Raw genomic sequence first — 12,605 nt, forward strand, 5'->3', positions numbered from 1 at the left:
AAAAAAATGTTTAAAGCATTTGTTAATTTAAAAATATTTATTGTGCAAGGTACTATGCTAGACATTATGGCAGATATAAGGATGAATAAACTATTGTATTACATTCATTAGGAAAGATCATAACTTACTGAAATAATTATAATTAGAGGTAATGAATGATGAATTCCACAAGAAAGGAACAGAAGGCTATAGGAATTGGTCAGCAGCAGCATCTTCATTTATGAGATAACATTATTCTACACAAGAATATTAAAGCGCCTTCTAGACTTAAAATACAAAACTGCAGTTATGTTTCTAAAGTACAGATATCTCAAGTGTGAAATGCAACTAGTAACTGTATTGTATGGTTCTAAATACCAGGTTGAAACCGATTATGTACCAGTTTGGAACAGACTGTGCAAAAGAGACCAAACCACTTCAAAGTCCTCAAGAATATCTGAAAGAAGGAATGTAATTAACCAATCCAGGATTTGGCCCCAGGACAGAGAAATGAACACTCTGGTTCTTAGAAAGGGAGCCAGGATCTCAAAAATGTACAGTAAATTTTTTGTGAAAATTCCAGATATAGATACTCTTACTTAGCAAGCAGATGGGAAGACATGGAAAAGGAATATTTACTGCAACAAATTCCAGGTCACACTCCGGATTTGTTCATTGTTTCAATGCTGTCAACAAATTTGCTTTGCGTGTAGCCAGGCAAAAATGATTTAATTCTAGTTTTTTCTTTTTTTGATCAACTTTAGAAGGTCAAAATAAAAATATAAATTAAAATTTAAGTCCAAGTCAAGCCTACATCAAATTAAGCAGCATCTGAGTAACTTAGAGCTTGGTGATAAAGAATAAAGTAAGGTGCTATCACCTTACTCCTAAACCATTTCAATAAGGGGTGTGTGTGTGTGACAGAAATTAAGAACGCAAGATAAGCAAATTGCAAAGCTAAAAAGTAATCGAAGATAACTGAAATGTCCAATTTCTAAAAGCTTCCTAAAATAGTGCATGAAACTGCAGAGAGAGTCGTTGGCCAGAATGTGATTTCCTAAAAAAGGCCTCACACTGCAACAAAGGTCAATTTAAGTGCCTAAGGCCCCATCTGATGGGTTGCTGGAGTCTTGGAATACTCCAGCGGGAAGGTGCACGCATACAAGTCCTTGATAGACGTGCTCAAGGCTTCACTGTGTCCCAGGGCCCTCGGAGAGAGGCCGCTGGACCTGCTTCCACGGAAAAGCGAGCAGGGGTGGGACAGCACCGTAATTTTCCTCCCTCACTCATTCATTCTCCCATTCACTGGTTCCTGGAGGCGGTTCCCAGGGACGCGCGGAGGAAAGGCGGAGCGCGGGCGGCCCCCGCTGGGTGCGGTCGGGCGCCTGGGGCTGGGGGTGAGCCTGGCGGGCCAGGGGGCGCGGACGGCGGGCGCCCGGGAGGGGCGGGCTCGGCTGCCTGCGCCGGAAGTGAGTGGCGGGTGGCGGGTGGCGGGTGGCGGGTGGCGGGCGGGAGTGGGGGGGAGCGAGCGGTCGGGCTCGAGTCGGTCAGCCCGGCAGCCGCCCGGCCCTCAGCCCCGCCTTCTGCGTCTCGGCCCGACGCGGCTGCATTTGGATCCGCCGCCGCTGGGCGCTGCGGCCGCCCCGCCCGCCGCGCGCTCCGCCCAGCCCCCGCCGCCGCTGCCAGGGCGGTCGGTCAGTCAGTCAGTCACGGAGCGCGCGGCGCGGGAGCTGCGGACCCTCGCGGCGTCTCCGGAGAAGGAGCGCCGCGCCTGGGGAGGAGGCGGCGGCGGCGGCGGCTGGACGAGCGCGAGCGGCGGCTGCCCAGCCCGGGGCCGCCCCGGAGCCGGGCCCGCCGGGGGACCAAGCCGTTGCCACGGTGAGTGCTCAGCCTCGCTCTCGGGCCCGGCCAGGCGCGGGGCTGGGAAGCGTTGCCGTGGCTCCCGCCTCCATTTTCCCGGCGCCCGGCCCCGCCATCCGGGCGCGGTGCGGACGGCCGAGCCTGGGGCGGGGTCGCGGCCGCGGCCGAGGCCGGGGACGGGGCTGGTCGGACCTTGCCCGGCAGGCGGCCGGCCGGTGTTTGGGGGTCGGCGGGGCCTGGGCTGTACCCTGCGCCCCTGGGGGCCGCGACGGAGGGAGACAATGAGATGCAGGGCCGCCTGGGGAGGGTGCGGTTGGGCTTCTCAGACCCGGCACTGGTGACTGGTGGCCCGGGACCGCGGAAAGGAAAGGACTATTCCCCCGACTAGCCACAGAAACCAGTGACTCGGTGTCTGGGGTTCCCCGGGTTTCAGTGCTCCCCATCTTTCGTAAATGAGTTCAGTGCAGAGATTTAGGAAGGCGGGGCACCTTCTGTGTCTTCTTTCTAATTAAGCAGGCTGAGTAATTGCTCCATTGCTTTTGAGCCTATCTCTTCTGCGTCTGTGTGCATTCCCGCCGGAAATCCAAACTGCAGTTCATGCGGGGGGGGGGGGAGGGAGGAGAAGGAAGGCAGTGTAATAGTATTAGGATGCCTTCGTTTTAAGACGGTTTGAAAGATGCGGTTTCTTATTCAGGCGGCGTCTTAGGGTGTCCCCGCGGTGTGAGCTGGAAACCGCGTTAAGTCATTGCTTGTAAGCATGAAGACGTGGCTTAGTATGAAATAAGAGGTTTGGGGAAGGGTGTAAGCGTTACATCAAATGTGACCTGTTTGTGTGTATCTCATATATTCTGTGGGAAGGGCAGTTGGGGAAATCTGAGCGAATTGAACGGTTCTTCACTTAGCCTCCAGATGAGGGTTGGTGTTGTCGGCAGCATTTGTCTTGGTGATGTGGAGAGCTGCCTCTGTGTGTGAAGTCCGCGGTAAAGGAACAGTAAAGGTTACCGGCTAGGGATGGGGCGTGATGGGGTTATTAAAAGGGTGGTAGTGAGTCCGTAGGAATATTAAATTCAGCAAGTATTTATGGAATACCTACTATCTGTTAGGCAGCGTGGGGGCCATAAAGTGAACAAGAATGCAGCATATAGTGGTGGAAAGAGCTTTTTGAAGCCAGGGAAACCAGGGGCGCTGTAAGCACTGGAATTGGCTGGTAGTGTGACGTTGGATAAGCTGTTGAACTCTCAACAGTACGGTTCTCTATCGGTAAAATGGGAATAACTAAGACCACCTGCTTACCTCCCGAGATGGCTGTCAAAGGATTAAATGAGATAATGTATGCAAAATGCCTAGCACCTTGCAGGGCACCAAGGTGTTTTAACAAATGTTAATTCCTTTTCTCCCTAGCCTACTGCTCCCGAGATTTTCTTGGGGGAAGGTGGGAGAAGAAGTGAATGTAGGTAATTGTAATGCAATGCATTATATAATAAAATGTTGAAGGAGAGGTGCAAAATGGGGAAGTGAAGAGGCGAGGGAATCATTCTAAATTGGGAGCACTGGGGGAAAATTCATGGAAGCTGTGGCATTTAAGTGGAACCTTTAAGGATGGGTAGGATTTCAGCTGATGTAGATGGGCAGGGTGAGGACATTCCTGGTAGAGGTGGAGGAATTGAGGAAGAGCAATGGGGGAAGGGCAAAATTAGAGACACGCAAAGGCTTTTTAGCTCTTGTTGAGTCTGACCTTCAAAGATTGTCTCTGTTATTTTGCTTTCTGTGTTGTGAATTTACCAGAAACCAGATTTAGTCTCTTCAAGTAAGTACAGAAATGTCTACAAAGCTCAATACATGATTTTTTGGATGAGACATTTTGTGGTATTTGGACTGCTTCTCTCTCCTGTTTGAATTTAATAAAGAATTATTTGTAGCTAGTTCCTTGTGATGAATAATAGTTCTATTTGGCAGAAAAGGCCTCTGATATATCAGAGTCAGAGGTCTTACTAAGATTATATAGTGAGTAACTGGCTGAAAGATATGGAGTAATGGGCACATATTGGGTGTGTCTCAAACTCTTGATCAGTATCGTTTGTTTTCACAAATATTTTAACACTTAATTTTCGGAAGAGGTGTTTTTAACCATTGTCTTTAACAAGAATTAAAATGGCTTTTCTTTTGGTTTTGCTACCTTTTGGTTCCCACCCCATGCATAATTATTTATTACATTAGCATGGTGGATGGCTATCACAATATTATTCACAGATTCTTGGACACACATTATAAAATCTCATGACTTTGCCTTGGTTCTGAAGTAGTTGAATGTCAACATTAGTATTGTTGATCTCAAACACTTATTTTAGGAAAATTAATATTAGCAAAACAAGATATGCGACCTCAAGCAAATCACTTTTCTTGGACTCTCAATTCCTTTCCCTATAAAGTGAGAAATTTGGGTTAAATCACTGGTTTTCAATCTGTGTTTTACTGAACTCTAGAATTTTGAAGAGGACCTTCAGAGGTTCTCCAGATGTTTGAATTTAATTGCATTAAAATTGTGTTTTAAACCCAGAATAATAAAAAGCAACTACTTTTTGAGATGCACTGTTTTAAGTGCTTTACATGTATTGACTTATTTCATCCTTGCTATAATCCTGTGATGTAGGTTCTGTAAATATGTGAAAAAACAGGCACAGACTACAGAGCTATAAAGTGGCAGAGCTGGGTTTGAAAGCAGGCAGCATAACTCTTAAGCTTGTGTTCTTAACTACATTCCTATATTGCCACCATAATAAAATAAATAACACACGCAATTTTTTTTAATGGTGGTAAAATATACCACATAAAATTTACCATTTTAACCATTTTTAATTGTACAGTTCAGTGGTATTAAGTACATTCGCATAGTTGTGCACCCATCATCACTATCCATCTCTAGAACTTTTTCATCCTCTCAAACTGAAACGCTACCCATTAAACATTAACTCCCCACCCCCTTTCCCTCTGGCCCCTTGTAACCACTTTTCTACTTTGTCTCTGTGATTTTGACTACTCTAGATACTTCATATAAATGGGATCATGCAGTATTTGTTTTTGTTTTGTATCTGGCTTATTTCACTTAGCACAGTATCTTTTTTTTGAATATCAAATTTATTTTTATTTATTTTGGGGGGGCATAATTAAACCTTTTATTTTATTTTATTATTTTTTTAACATCTTTATTGGAGTATAATTGCTTTACAATGGTGTGTTAGTTTCTGCTTTATAACAAAGTGAATCAGCTATACATATACATATATCCCCATACCCCCTCCCTCTTGCGTCTCCCTCCCACCCTCCCTATCCCACCCCTCTAGGTGGTCACAGAGCACTGAGCTGATCTCCCTGTAGCACAGTATCTTTAAGGTTCATCCATGTTGCAGCATGAATCAGAATTTCATTACTTTTTAAGGCTGAGTAATATTCTATTGTATGTATATACCACATTTTGTTTATTCATCTGTAGATGGACATTTGGTTGTTTCCACCTCTTCGCTGTTGTAATACTGCTCTGAACATTGGTGTACACATATCTACTCAGGTCCCTGCTCTCACTTCATTTGGGTATATACCCAGAAGTAGAATTGCTGGATCATATGGTAATTCTGTGTTGGATTTTTGAGGAACTGCCACACCGTTTTCTACAGCAGCTGCAGCATTTTACACTCCTGCCAGCACAAGGGTTTCAGTTTCTCCACATCCTCACCTCAACACTTGTCATTTTCTGTGTTTTTGATAATAGCCATCCTAATGAGTGTGAAGTGGTATCTCATTGTGGTTTTGATTTGTATTTTTCTAATGATTAGTGATGTCGAGCATCTTTTCATGTACTTGTTGGCCATTTGTGTATCTTCTTTGTAGAAATGTCTATCCAAGTCCTTGCCAATTTTAAAAATCGGGTTGTTTTGCTATTGTTGAGTTGTAGCAATTCTTTATATACTCTAGATATTAATCTCAGATCCATGATTTACAAATATTTTCTCTTATTCTGTGGGTTGCCTTTTCACTCTGTTGATAGTGTCCTTCCATGTCTAAAAGCTTTTCATTTTAATGATGCTCACTTCGTCTATTTTTTCTTTTGTTGCCTGTGCTTTTGGTGTCCAAGAAATCATTGCCAAATCCAACGTCATGAAGCTTTTCCCCTGTGTTTTCTTGTAAGAGTTTTATAGTTTTAGCTATTATATTTAGCTCTTTGATCCATTTTGAGTTAATAACTTGCATATGGTTTTAGATAAGGGTACAACTTCATCCTTTTGCTTGTGGATATCCAATTTTTCCAGCACCATTTTTGAAAGAACTGTCCTTTCCCCGTTGAATGGTCTTGGCACCCTCGTGTACATATATATAAAATTTTCTCACATTGAAAACAGTAGTGCTGCATTGGTTACACCTGCTTAATTGTAGAGGGGGGGAAGCATTCCTTAGAATAAAGCTTCTTTTACTATCTCTGATTATTTGTGAATTTTAAATGGGTAAGGAAGTAAGTTTTTCAAAAATTCAGTCCTGTGCATGTCTATTCATATAGAATTGTCTAAACAGTACATTACTATGGCATATAAACTGCGTTTGGTTAAATGACAGGCAAGACTCAAGCCCATTCCTTTGGGGGTATACTCATCCTGTGTAAGTCAATTTGTTTAGTAACAAATGAACATGTAACACTAAGTCCTGATATCATGTTACAGTATAGATGTTTTATAGCTCATTGCAAGTTTTAGGTTTTTCTTGTTTGCCTTGTAAGCAGTTTTTAGATACTGTTACTAACTCAGTTTGAAAGAAAAAAATTCTTATTTAAAAAATTTCTCAAATCAATTTAATTGAAGCATATCCTGGGACTGCAAAACAAACCATTAAAAGCTACTAAGAAAACAAAACAAACGCTGCTACCTACTTGCAACTACTTATCTGAGTGAAATAAAAACAAAATTTTGCAGAAGTAAATGGGTTGCTTTGGTGTCAAGACTAACAAACATCTCTAACCCTCATTTGTCTCTTTGAGTTTTTAATAAATTATATTTGAACATAAAATGGTATTAGCAGTGCTTTTGCAGTTATATGTATTTGCCATGCTGCATAAGATTTCTTCTGGAAAAGTTTTGTTGTGAAATATTAGAAACCCCCCAGATTATATGATGTCTAAGCTTCATCCTATGCTCTTATCACTGTTATTTTAAGATACAGTATTTACCACACTCTGGGGCAGATGTCTTAAAATACATCACTCATAACTTATAAATTGACTTTTTAAAACGTATATGTTCTGCTGTTCATAAAATGTATATTGTTACTCTGCTTTAGGCAGAGCTACGCATAATGGAGAAATCAAAGAAATAGGTATTCTCCCCTCCAAAATAGAGAGGATACTAGTTTAAGTGCAGGATACAAGAATCAGTAGAGAATGTAATTTAAGGGAGCAGAGTGTAAAAAGAAACAGAAGGGACTGGGGTTTGTTAGGCTTGGAAAAGAAGGGACAAGTCATCCCTTTACATGAGAAGAAAAGCAAGATTGCGTGGCCCATCATTGATGTCTTGTCATTTGTGTAGCACTAAAAATGTAAGCCCCCTGATGATGAATGGTGAAATCTGGAGAAAATTAGAACTGTGAACATATTGAATAGGCCCAAATATTGTAGAATTACAATAGTAAGTACAGGTTTTTAATTGTACTTGAAAATTGAAAGCTTTTTTAAAATTTATTTTATTTATTTATTTATGGCTGTGTTGGGTCTTCGTTTCTGTACGAGGGCTTTCTCTAGTTGCCGCGAGCGGGGGCCACTCTTCATCGCGGTGCGCAGGCCTCTCACTGTCGCGGCCTCTCTTGTCGCGGAGCACAAGCTCCAGACGCGCAGGCTAAGTGTAGTTATGGCTCATGGGCCCAGTTGCTCCGCGGCATGTGGGATCTTCCCAGACCAGGGCTCAAACCCGTGTCCCCTGCACTGGCAGGCAGACTCTCAACCACTGCACCACCAGGGAAGCCCCTGAATGCTTTTTTTGAAATCAATTTTAGAATGATCTTACTAAGTTTGATATGTTTGAAGAAGAGTGTTAGCTAAGTCAGTACAGCAAAATAACTAGCAATGTGACTTGAAAATACAATATATTCTTTATGTATCACAGATTGTACGTGCCTCTCTCCATGGTTCCAAGCACAGTTTATTTTCCCTAATTTTTCTAGTCAAAATTCTACTCATCCTTTGAGTCCCAGTTCCATTGCCACACACCTTTGTGAAGCTGTTTGATACTAAGTAGAATTCATTGCCGTCCTCTTCATTCCTCTGGACCTTACTTGATTTGCCCTATATTGTAAATAATTGTATACTGTCTTAAATCCCCGATTCTGGAGTATTGGATCTAGTTTTACTCATCTGAAATGTCTCTCAGTCCCTTAAATATAATAGAAATGCAATAAAAACGGTTTTAATGAGGACTTCGCTGCGCAGTGGTTAAGAATCTGCCTGCCAATGCAGGGGACACAGGTTCAAGCCCTGGTTCGGGAAGATCCCACATGCCGCGGAGCAACTAAGCCCGTGTGCCGCAACTACTGAGCCTGCGCTCTAGAGCCCGCGAGCCACAACTACTGAAAAGCACACTGCCTAGAGCCCGTGCTCCGCAACAAGAGAAGCCACCGCAATGAGAAGCCCGCACACCGCAATGAAGAGTAGCCCTCGCTCGCCGCAACTAGAGAAAGCCTGCGTGCAGCAACGAAGACCCAACACAGCCATAAATAAATAAATATATAAGTAAATAAATAAAGGTTTTAATGAAAGGCATCATTTGAAGAATTCTTTATGGTTGGTGTTACATCTCCTGAAAGGATCCATAAAAATCTAATAATGTTTATTTTATTTATAAAGAACAATTCTTTCTCGCCTTATTTGGTTTATTTTATAATGTAACAAATGACTTTAGAGACTTGTGAAGGGAATCAGTGATCCTCTTTATCTGTGAATAGAGTTCTTTATAAATGTTAGTAATGGCTCAAAAACCTTTTTGTTTACCCTAAATTTTTAAAATAAATATTTGTTTTTTAAAGCAAGCGTAATGAATACAGTGCATTATGTTTGAAAAATCTTGGTTGTACTGCTTAGTAATACAGAAATTCCAAAGTCTGGATCTTAAATTTGTTTATTTTGGTACTTGGTTTTAATGCTTGTCTTAGCTAAAAGGCAGCTCATGCAGGGACACGTACCCCAAAAGAATAACTGCCTCTTTGGCTGTACTTTCTAAATGGAGATACTCATTGTTTAATTTCTATCCATCAATTATGCAGATTTGGCTAGCAAAGTTTGCCCTTTCTGTGCAAACCAATGTGAGGATTTGCATTTATATGCTTTTAATAAATGTATTCAAAATCCAGAGAAACTATGTATGGAAGACATTTAAAGAGTTAGAAAATGGTTTCTCTGTGTTTAGAGTGTGCAGGTATGAGTATTCAAGATGACACACATTGACTTCTTTTGAAATACAGTTATTTTCTTACTAAAAAAATGCTTCATTTACCTTTAAGGTACACATAGATTAACTATGTTTTTATTTTTAAAAACAACTACTAGGTAGCATACTGCTAACCGTCACTTATCACAGAAAGTCAGCAAATTTAGACTTTTTGTGTGTGTGTGTGAAAGATAAATGCTTAACTCATCTTTAAATTTGACAACTCTTTTAAAATACTTTGCCATGAGACAACCAATAAACCTGTTTGGTGTAAAATACTTACGGTCACTCCTCAACTACATCAGCAACATTCTGTATCACTTGGTGCTCTTTCTGCTTGAGCTTCTCTTTTGCTGCAGTAGTTGCATTTGAGGTTAAACCTTACTTCCCCTGCCCCAACTTTCTTTTGTTGAGGTCAAAGCAGCTGCTTCATGAAGGATTAGATAATACAGTTTTTCCATAAAATATTGTTTCTATTAAGGAAATCATTTACCGTAAGAATATGTCTTCCCTGGAACACCAGTCTCTTGTAGCAATTTACAAAAAGGTGCGTTCTTTATTTCATTTTTGAAAAAGATTCCAGCAAATACTATCACTCTTCCCTCCAAATATTTAGAGTCACTTAGTACCAGAATACTTAGACTACTTTACATATATGATGTGTGACTGTCTGACAGGTGGCCATAATGAAGAGGCCAGTGTCGTTTTCTGTGTTAAGGATACACATGTATTATATTGTATTACATTATATGGTACTTAAAATACATACGTGTATTAAGATAAAGATTAAATAGAACTCCTAATATGTTGTTCTTATACCCTAATGGATCATCACTCATACTTCCTGGGTTATAATCAGCTCCATTTTGGAAATCGCTCTACAATCTTATTGAAGTACTGTTGGTAATAATGAACCTTTTATATTAAGTTCCATTTCATAGTATATAATATACTTGTATGAAGCCATCTTAAAAATAAAGCACTTGGGACAAGACATTCTGATTTTCTTACTAATTACAAAGAAATGTTTGTGGAAGAAAAATAGATAAATTTCAACAAAGTGAGACCTTAATAAAATTTATTCTTTTTTTAAATATTTATTTATTTATTTTTGGCTGCATTGGGTCTTCGTTGCTGTGTGCGGGCTTTCTCTAGTTGCGGCGAGCAGGGGCTACTCTTCGTTGCAGTGTGCGGGCTTCTCATTGCGGTGGCTTCTCTTGTTGTGGAGCACGGGCTCTAGGCAAGCAGGCTTCAGTAGTTGTGGCACGCAGGCTTCAGTAGTTGTGGCACGCAGGCTTCAGTAGTTGTGGCACGTGGGCTGTAGAGTGCAGGCTCAGTAGTAGTGGCGCAGGGGCTTAGTTGCTCCGCCGCATGCGGGATCTTCCCGGACCAGGGCTGTAACTCGTGTCCCCTGCATTGACAGGCGGATTCTTAACCACTGCACCATAGGGAAGCCCAATAAAATTTATTCTTTACCACAATTGAAGTTATTAGCTTATTTTAGAAGCTTCAGTTTGGATTTTACATTATGCTTTCAGGAATTAAGATGAATTAAAAGTACCCATTTAAAATTTAATTTAGTAATTCAGTAGTGTTGATAGACATAATTTTTCCATGTCCATAGTGAGCATTTTTTTCCTCGAATCTCTAGCAAGGTAGAAAACATTTCCATGACTCTACCCTTTATCTTTTCCTTTCTTCTCTACTTCTGCAACTGCAGCCACAGTTGCTTCATCACAGATACATTTTGCCTGTTCTAGAATTTTGTATTAGTTGAATCATATGTATGTGTTCCTTTGTCTCTGACTTCTTGCCCTCAGCATGATGTTTTTAGATCCATCCATGTTATTACGTGTATCAGTAGTTTGTTTCTTATACTGTGGATTAATATATGCAATTGTACGAATATTGAATGTACGATAGATTTGTTTATCCAGTTTCCTGTTGATGGGCACCTGGACTGTTTCCAATTTGGGACTACTGTGAAGAAAACTGCCATGAATATTTTTATACAAGTCTGTTTGTGGACAAATGTTTCATTTCTCTTGGATAAAGGAGTGGAACTGCTAGGTCATACGTAGATGTTCCTCTTTTTAAAAACTTGTATTTGAAGAACAATATACACATGTATCATAAACGTACACTTCTACAACCTGAATACTCCTGCGTAACCAGAACATAGATGAAAAAGAAAATTACCAGTGTGCCAGAAACCCTCCTCATATTTGCTTTTCTATACGACTGCCCTGTCATGGGTAGCCACTGCCTTGACTCCTAACTCTAATTTTGCTGTAAAGTTTTTTGGTTTGCTTGTTTCTTTAAAAACTTTTTTCTACTTTATTGAGGTATAATTTCCACACAATAAACTGCACGCATTAAAGGATACTGTTTGATAAGTTTTCATACACCTGTGAAGCCATCACTGCAGTCAAGATAGGGAACATATTCATCAGCCCCCAGTTTCTTCACCTCCCTTTGCCAGACATGCTCCCCTCCACCTCTGTCTCCGTGCAACCTGTCACTGTAGATTAGTTTGAATTTTCTAGAATTTGATGTATGGAATCATACAGTGTTCCCTTTCAGTCATTCTCTCTCTCTAGTCTGGTTTATTTTTATGCAGAATAATGATTTTTTTTAACAAGTGTATACAAAAGTCTTTATTTTAACATTTAAAAGAAAGAATCACATGTTCTTTCCCAAAGCTTTACCAGACTGAACCATCTGATAAGTTACACGCACACAGGGACTTGGCAGGTTATTGCACAGCTTTTCAACTGGTTGAGTCAGGACCAAGTGGCCACCTTCCCCACAGCTGGGCTCTGAATAATGATTCAGAGAATAATGATTATAGATTGACATAACAGAATAATGATTTTTAGATCAATCCATATTGTTGTTTGGATTAAGTTCCTTTTTATTACTGAATGGTATTACATTATGTGTATATGCCACATTTTGTTTATCCGTTCACCTGTTGATAGCTATTTGGGCTGCTTTCATTTCTAGCTTTTTACTAATAAAGCCGCTATGACATTTTGTACAAATGGAGACAGATATATGTACACATATATCTTCATGAATATGTTTTTATTTCTCTTGTATAAATACTATGAGGACATGCTGAGTTATATAGGGTACATGTATTTTTAATTTTTTAAGGAACTGGCAAACTTTTCCAAACCTGTATCATTTTATGTATCCAACAGCGTTATATGACAATTTTAATTACTCTACGTCCTAGCACTTGGTATCGTCAGTCGTTTTCATTCTAGCCACTGGAATGGATACATAGTGGTATCTCATTATGCT

At 40.7% G+C, this 12,605-nt stretch overlaps 1 protein-coding gene across 11 annotated transcripts in view; it reads left to right on the top strand.

The window, feature by feature from the left end:
- The first annotated feature begins 1,282 nt into the window (after positions 1 to 1,282).
- Positions 1,283 to 12,605, top strand: part of RAPH1 (Ras association (RalGDS/AF-6) and pleckstrin homology domains 1) — a 169,997-nt gene continuing 158,674 nt past the window's right edge. For 5 of the 11 annotated variants that reach the window (XR_014246051.1, XR_014246052.1, XM_082397038.1 and 2 more), the window contains exon 1: positions 1,469 to 1,857. The gene's annotated coding sequence lies outside the window, so the exon portion shown is untranslated. The other 6 variants (XM_082397030.1, XM_082397035.1, XM_082397036.1 and 3 more) reach the window with 3 other exon arrangements.

The sequence above is a fragment of the Balaenoptera borealis genome, assembly GCF_965194805.1.
Source record: "Balaenoptera borealis genome assembly, chromosome: 6".
NCBI lineage: Eukaryota > Metazoa > Chordata > Mammalia > Artiodactyla > Balaenopteridae > Balaenoptera > Balaenoptera borealis.